General features: G+C 43.7%; 1 protein-coding gene across 1 annotated transcript in view; it reads left to right on the top strand.

Annotated features, from left to right (window-relative positions):
• Positions 1 to 139: 139 nt before the first annotated feature.
• TP53BP1 (tumor protein p53 binding protein 1) overlaps positions 140 to 7,469 on the top strand; it is a 111,605-nt gene continuing 104,275 nt past the window's right edge. Inside the window, exon 1 of the mRNA XM_011941144.1 lies at positions 140 to 373. The gene's annotated coding sequence lies outside the window, so the exon portion shown is untranslated. The remainder of the gene's footprint in view (positions 374 to 7,469) is intronic.

Genomic DNA, 7,469 nt, shown 5'->3' with positions numbered 1-7,469 from the left:
CACTTAGACTTGAGCGGGGGTGGGGTCTCTGGGGGACCCACTGGGGGGCGAGGCGGTTGCCTTGGCGCCGGAAGAAGCTTCTAGTTAAGATGTGTCCCTGATAAGTATTGTCTGGCAATTCCGCAGCCTCGCCCGAAGTGAGGGGAGCCATCTTGTCCTTCTCTGTCTTAGAGTTTGTATCGTTGCCTCCATCTGTGTCTGTGTGTCTGTATTATCGTTGTTTGGTGTTTTTGTTTTTTTGTCACTTCCTGCCTGGGTCCTGCCCGAGGTCTCCATCCTCGGCTTCCCTGTCCTTGCCCCAGGCCCTGGGAGTGCTCTGGAAGGCTGCGCAGTTTTGGAGGGGACAGAATGACCTTCCGGCCTTGAGTCCCTGGTGAGTTGTTATTCTGAAGATAGCAGTTGGCTGGCTAGTCTCCATCTCTGCTGAGTGCAGGACTCGAGTGCAATGAGCTCAGACTGCAGCAAGGGGGATTTGAGTAAAACCTAGGAAAGACCTTTCCATCTTCAAGTGATGTGACAGTGAGACGGGTCTCCCTCAGGAGACTGTTGTAGTACTTCCCCCCTCCCCGCTCCCGGGAGTTCTTAAAACAGAAGGGGCAATGTTTGCCCCAAAGAAGAGGTTGACAGTTCTAAGGTCAAAACCAGAGAGGTTGGGAAAGGACTGAGGAGGCCTTGCACTGTTTTATGACTGACTGGAACATCTTTGTAAAAATGTGCTGTTAGTCTAGCCTCCCCCGTTCCTCAGTGTACCTCTACCTCCTCCACACGCCAGTCTTCTTTTACCCAGGATACCGAATCATTCTGTGCATGTATGTATGGGACCGCCTATATTTCACCCTAGAGCTCCAGCAGCACTTGTTTTTTTTTTTTTTTTTGGTCCCGTTTGCCTTCGCTTTGGAGATAGTACAGGGAAGAAAGGAGCACAGTACCAGATTCAGCAAGGCTGCCTGTGAGCCACATTTTGATTGGGCAGTGTCTGCATGTTAAATACTTCACAGTGGCTGGGCTCAGTGGCCCACGCCTGTAATCCCAGCACTTTGGGAGGCCAAAGTGGGCGGTTCACTCGAGGTCAGGAGTTCAAGACCAGCCTGGCCAACATGGGGAAACCCCACCTCTATTAAAAATACAAAAATAAGCTGGGCGTGGTGTTGGACACCTGTAATCCCAGCTACTCGGGAGGCTGAGGCAGGAGAATCACTTGAGCCCCAGAGGCGGAGGTTGCGGTAAGCCAAGATGCACTACTGCACTCCAGCCTGGGTGACAGAGTGAGACTCTGTCTCAAAACAAAACAAAACAAAAACTTTACAGCAATCCTGGTCCCTACCAGGGAGCATGTGTTACAGGAAAATAGCCAGTCCACTCTGCAACCAATCTGGACATGGCCCTGAAAATCCTTTTGCAGCAGAAAGGGGAAAATAAGAGTACTGGCAGAATGTCAGATGGTGGGGATGCCTCACCCTCTAGCCTCATGACTGTGACACATGAGACAGTGTTCTGCTGTACCTCTGCCCCACCCCACCCCCCACTGTTTGTGGATCTGAATCTGGAAAAGAGCTTGGAGAGATGTACAGGCCTCCTTTTCTGCAATCAGAAAAAGAGTACCATGTGGAGGCAGAGAGCCAGAATAGGTTGTGGGGAGAAAGAGACAGTTTCCATAGCAACTGTAGAGATGAGGCCTCTAACTAGCACAGGGTCTCAGTATAAAGGTCAGCAGTAGTTAACCAAAGATTCTGCTTTCATCAAGTCTGACAAAGAGACTAGACAATAGATCTGAATGGTATAGGGAAGGATCACACACTGATTAGATTAGATGGTAGGGGCAGAAACTCAGCCTTGTGATCTCAGGCCCTGCTGAAATTGGGTTTTATTAATTACAGTGCAAATGTAGATTATGGTAGTACTAAAATTGCTTATGTGTGCTGGATGAGTATTTTGCAGGCTTATTGCCAAAGGCTGACAATGTCACTGAAAGATTGGCTATAGGTGACTGTTAATCATCCTCCTCTTTCCTTGGTTAACAGTATTCCAGCCATTCTACTGGGTGATGATTCCAGTATGATTATGTTGTCAGAATATATATATATATTTAGAGACAGAGTCTTGCTCTATCAGCAAGGCTGGTGTACGGTGGCATGATTGTAGCTCACCGTAACCTCAGACTCCTGCGCTCAAGTGATCCTTGCACCTCAGCCTCTGGAGCAGCTAGGACTATAGATGCACGCTATCACACTGGACTAGTTTGTAAAAATTTTTTGTAGAGACAGGGTCTTTGTGTGTTGCACAGGTTGGTCCCAAACTCCTGGCCTCAAGCAATCCTCTTGCCTTGGCCTCCCAAAGGACTGGGATTACAAGTGTGAGCCACTGTGCCCAGCCCAGAATTTTTTTTTTGTTTTAAGACGGAGTCTTGCTCTCTTGCCTAGGTTGGAGTGCAGTGGCATGATCTCGGTTCACTGCAACCTCTGCCTCCCGGGTTCAAGCAATTCTTCTGCTTCAGCCTCCTGAGTAGCTGGGACTACAGGCCTGCGCCACTATGCCCAGCTGATTTTTGTAGTTTTAGTAGAGATGGGGTTTCACCATATTGGCCAGGCTGGTCTCGAAGTCCTGACCTCATGATCCACCCACCTCAGCCTCCCAAAGTGCCGAAATTACAGGCATGAGCCACTGCGCCTGGTCCAGAAAATATTTTTAAATGTTAAATTGCACATAGCACTGTCCAAAGTGCTCTATAAAGAAAACTGTGGCCAGGAGTGATGGCTCGCGTCTGTAATCCCAGCTGTTTAGGAAACTGAGGTGGGTGGATCACTTGAGCCCAGAAGTTCAAGACCAGCCTGGGGTACATAATGGAACCCCATCTTTACAAAAAATACAAAAATTAGCCAGTTGTGGTGGTGTGTGCCTGTAGTCCCAGCTACTCAGGAGGCTGAGATGGAGGATCAATTGAGCCCAGGAGGCAGAGGCTGCAGTGGGCTGAGATCTCGCCACTGCACTCTAGCCTGGTCAACAGGGCAAGCCTCTATCTCAAACAGAAAAAAAAAAAAGAAAAAAGAAAATTGTGGAGCATTAGCATCTGTGTCCCGGAATTTTATAAGCAAAGACAGAAAATGCTCTGATACATATGCATAAGACATAGAAAGCTGAATAAAAAATTAAATACATATATGAATTATGAAGAATTTAAAAACCTATTTTGAATTTAGGAAGTGTGCTATGGCAGAAGCCTGGTAGTAAAACGATGCTATTCAAAGGCCCTTCCAAGGTTGTTACCAGTGGAGGGTCTTGACTATGAGTTGTCCAGGTTCTTGGCATATTGAACAAAGAATTGGACTAGCCAGGTGCAGTGGCTCACACCTGTAATGCCAACACTTTGGGAGGCTGAGGTGGGTGGATCACCTGAGGTCAGAAGTTTGAGACCAGCCTGGCCAACATGGTGAAACCCCACCTCTACTAAAAATACAGAAATTAGCTGGGCGTGGTGGTGGGCACCTGTAATCCCAGCTACTCGGGAGGCTGAGGCGGGAGAATTGCTTGAACCCAGGAGCTGGAGGTTGCAGTGAGTGGAGATCGTGCCACTCTGCTCCAGCCTGGGTGATAGAGTGAGACTTCGTCTCAAAAAAAAAGAATTGGACAAAATGCACAAACCAATGGAAGACAAAAGCATAGATTTATTGAAGTGAAAGTACACTCTACAGAGTGGGAGTGGGCTCTAGTAAGTGGCTCAAGAGCCCCAGTTGCACAAATCTTCTGGGGTTTAAGTACCCTTTAGAGGTTTCCTATTAATTACATCCTATGTAAGTGAAGACTTGGCCTGTGACCTATTGGAGGCTGAAGTGGTAGCTTGGCCCATGACCAATCAGAGGCTGAAGTGAAGTTACACCCTATGCAAATGAAGACTTGGCTCCCACCAATCAGAGGCTGAAGCGAAGGCTCCCTGTCTCCATACCCTATTCTCCTGCCTCAAGGGGATTATTAGGGACCTGTGATATGCATGATTGTCAGACACAGGTAATAGTGTTTGATGGCTATGGAGCTTCCTGTTTTGTTTCATTTAACTGTTGACCCCCTGGAATGACCAAGTATGATCTTTTGGGAGCTCTCCAATTCTGTAGCTTCTTCCACAGTCTTGTCAAGCAAAATTGGCAGATATAGTGGCACACCAATGCTTTTGAACTATTTGTGATGAAGGACCCTTGAACTGTCAAAGGTGTCTAAGGATCCACCACTGAAAGAGGAGGTTAGAAGAGATGCAAGAGGAAGGCACTATTATAGGCTCTTTCCTTGGTTATGCACTGGAGTGAGCACAAAGCAAAAGATAGTATAAATCTCAAATGGTTTGAAAAGTATTGGCTAAGTTTAAACCAGTTAGGGAATTCTCAACCCCCAGGGTTTCATAATGTATAGTGATAAATTATCCAATAGGTAAATTAAGCACACTTTTAACAAAGTGGGAAGGGCATCTCAAGTTTTTCTGGAAATAATTTCATATCTGGCATTTAAAATAAAGTATTAAAGTTGTCCTCATGAAAAATCAGAGCTTTGCTTGCAACCAGTTACACTCATATTGAATTATGTGTTCATGGGAGAGAAGAACATCATAATTCTTTCAATGCTTAAAGTCTCCGTAAGATTTAAGACAGCTCTGGCAATTCATAAAGAAAAGATGCTGGCCCTTCTAGCCTGATGAATGTCACTAGTTTCCTGGGGGTCTGAGCTCATTTGGTAGAACTCCAGCCCTGCTCTTTGGATTGCATGGTTTTATCCACCAAAATATCCAAAGGGAGCTGCATACAGCTCAGATTCCCTCCCTGCACTCAGTTCTGCCTATAAAGCATTCTTACACAGAGAGAGGCGTGTTGGATTACAGAAGTGCTGTGTCAGAGGCTTATCCTTGGCTTTTGGGGGAAATACTATGATCATAATGCATACCAGCAGCCATAGGGTCACCTCAGCCTGAACAGCTGGTTTGTCTGCAAAGGCATGGAGTAAAATAACCTTTAAAAAGGCACTGAGTAAAATAATATCTAAAAAGGTTGAAATGGGGAAGAAGTCTGTATTTGTTACTATGTCTGGGCCACAGAGGAGGCCCACAATAAATATTTTTGTAATTATTATTTGTTAACATTAAGTAAATGGGCAGAGCAATGGGACTGAGTTTATCTTCCCCCTGCAGAGCATTGCAAAGGACAATGAAGAAATTTCCCCTTTTTCTTCCCTCACTTCCCACGTTCTTTTATTTAAGAAAGCGATTCCCAAAAGCGAAAAAAGTAATCTATCAATAATACCATCTTTCCTTATCCATTCCATTAGCCTGTGAGATGGAAGGTAGTGTTTGGCTGTGACCTCTGATACCATCTTTTCTTTTAATCTGGGCAAAGCTACCTCTTACTGCGGGGATCTCTAAGGATTTTCTTTGTGGTGGTAGAGATGATGGTGGTAAAGAGGATTGAAACCCAAATATATAACTTAGTTTTTAGTCCGTACCTGTGTGTGAATTACATTTTGCATTTTTTTTCCCCAAAGTATTCATAGAATGGAGTTATTTTCTTTCAAGGAATGCTTGGGTTGAAGAAATGTTATTCCCTTTACAATATCACAAAATCACAAATACTTTGTGTCTTTCTTCTCATCAGTTCCTTCTTGAAGATCCTACATAATATGCCCTAACTTCCCTTTCCAACATTACCTCCTGTACATATCCTGTTTTTATTTTTAAAATTTTATTTATTTATTTTTTTGAAACAGAGTCTCGCTTTGTCACCCAGACTGGAGTGCAGTGGCACGATCTCAGCTCACTGCAACCTCCGCCTTCCAGGTTCAAGCAATTCCCTTGCCTCACCTTCCCGAGTAGCTGGAATTGCAGGAGTGCGTGCACCAACATACCTGGCTAATTTTTTATATTTTTAGTAGAGACAGGGTTTCACTATTTGGCCAGGCTGGTCTTGAACTCCTCACATCAGGTGATCTGCCCGCCTTGGCCTCCCAAAGTACTGGGATTACGGGAGTGAGACACTGCTCCTGGCTGCAAATATCATGTAGTAACCCTTTATTCAGTCAGTCTGAACCACTTGCCTTTTTCTCATTCTTGTATTTTTTGTTTAGGTTGTTCATTTTTCCTTGAATACTCTGTTTTCCTGAATTCTTATCTAAGGATTTATTTATTTACCTTTACCTTATTTGTGGAATAAAGATTCATCTCATTCCACAAGGGATTTAAGGGATATGACTGAACTCAAACACAACTGCTTCTGCAAAACTGACTTTCTTACTTACCAACTATGTGAACTTTGGCAACTTGCTTATCTTCTCTGTGCTTTAGTTTCATTATTATATTATTATTATTATATTATATTAGTATTATTATTATAGTTTATTATTTTTATAAAATTAAAATAATAATAGCACCCCACCTTATAGGGATTATTTTAAGAATTAAGTGGAACAACCTTTTAAATATGCTTAGCACAATGCCTGGAATTCATTCATTCATTTATTCATTCATTCAATAATATTTATGGCCAGGCATGGTAGGTCACACTTATAATCCCAGGACTTTGGGAGGCCAAAGCAGGAGGATCACTTGAGTCAAAAGGATCACTTGAAGTTGCAGTGAGCTGTGATCATGCCACTGCACTCCAGCTTGGGCAACAGAGCAAGACTCTGCCTCAAAAAAAATTTGTTTTGATTTATTGATTGATTTGTAGAGATGGGGTCTTGCTATTTTGCACAGGCTGGTCTTGAACTCCTGGCCTCAAGCAATCCTCCCATCTTGGTCTCCCAAAGCGATGGGATTACAGGCTTTAGCCACCATTCCTGGCCCTCCCGTATACATTAAATTGTCTCTTGATTACCTATAATAACTAATACAATGTAAATGCTATGTAAATAGTTGTATTGTTTGGGAAATAATGACAAGAAAAAAAAGTCTGTGAATGTTCAGTACTAGATGCAACCATCCTTTTTTTTCTGAATATTTTCAATTCATGGTTGGTTGAATCCACAGATGCAGAATCCCCATATAGGGAAGGCTGACTATATTTTAAAACACTACAAAGAAGAATCAGGAGAAGGCAGGGCGAGACTTCAGACTAAGATGTAAGCCTGATATCTGTAGAAGGAGAGAGGGACGGAAGGAGGATTGGAAAGGAAGAACCTTATCCTACTTATTTAAGAAAGTTATCTAAGAAAGTTTTGGCTATGCCAAGGAACAGTCCTTAAACCAGAGGCACCTGTTAAAGAAATCGTGCATCTTAACAGGAATGGGCCTGCCATTGTATTCCTGCTGTGCTTAACCATTGGCTAGGATCAGCCTGTGGGAAACATGGCCTTAATGCAAATGTGATGGTAGATCCAGAAGGGCAGCAGGTGGAGCCATCATTTAATTATGCTCTCTGTAAGCACATATCAGTGGTGCATTTTCTTTTCTTTCCTTCTTTCTTTCTTTCTTTCTTTCTTTCTTTCTTTCTTTCTTTCTT

This window comes from Colobus angolensis, unplaced genomic scaffold, assembly GCF_000951035.1.
Source record: "Colobus angolensis palliatus isolate OR3802 unplaced genomic scaffold, Cang.pa_1.0 Scaffold199, whole genome shotgun sequence".
NCBI lineage: Eukaryota > Metazoa > Chordata > Mammalia > Primates > Cercopithecidae > Colobus > Colobus angolensis.
Note: the sequence above shows the minus strand (reverse complement) of the source record. Positions and strands in the feature narration are given on the sequence as shown.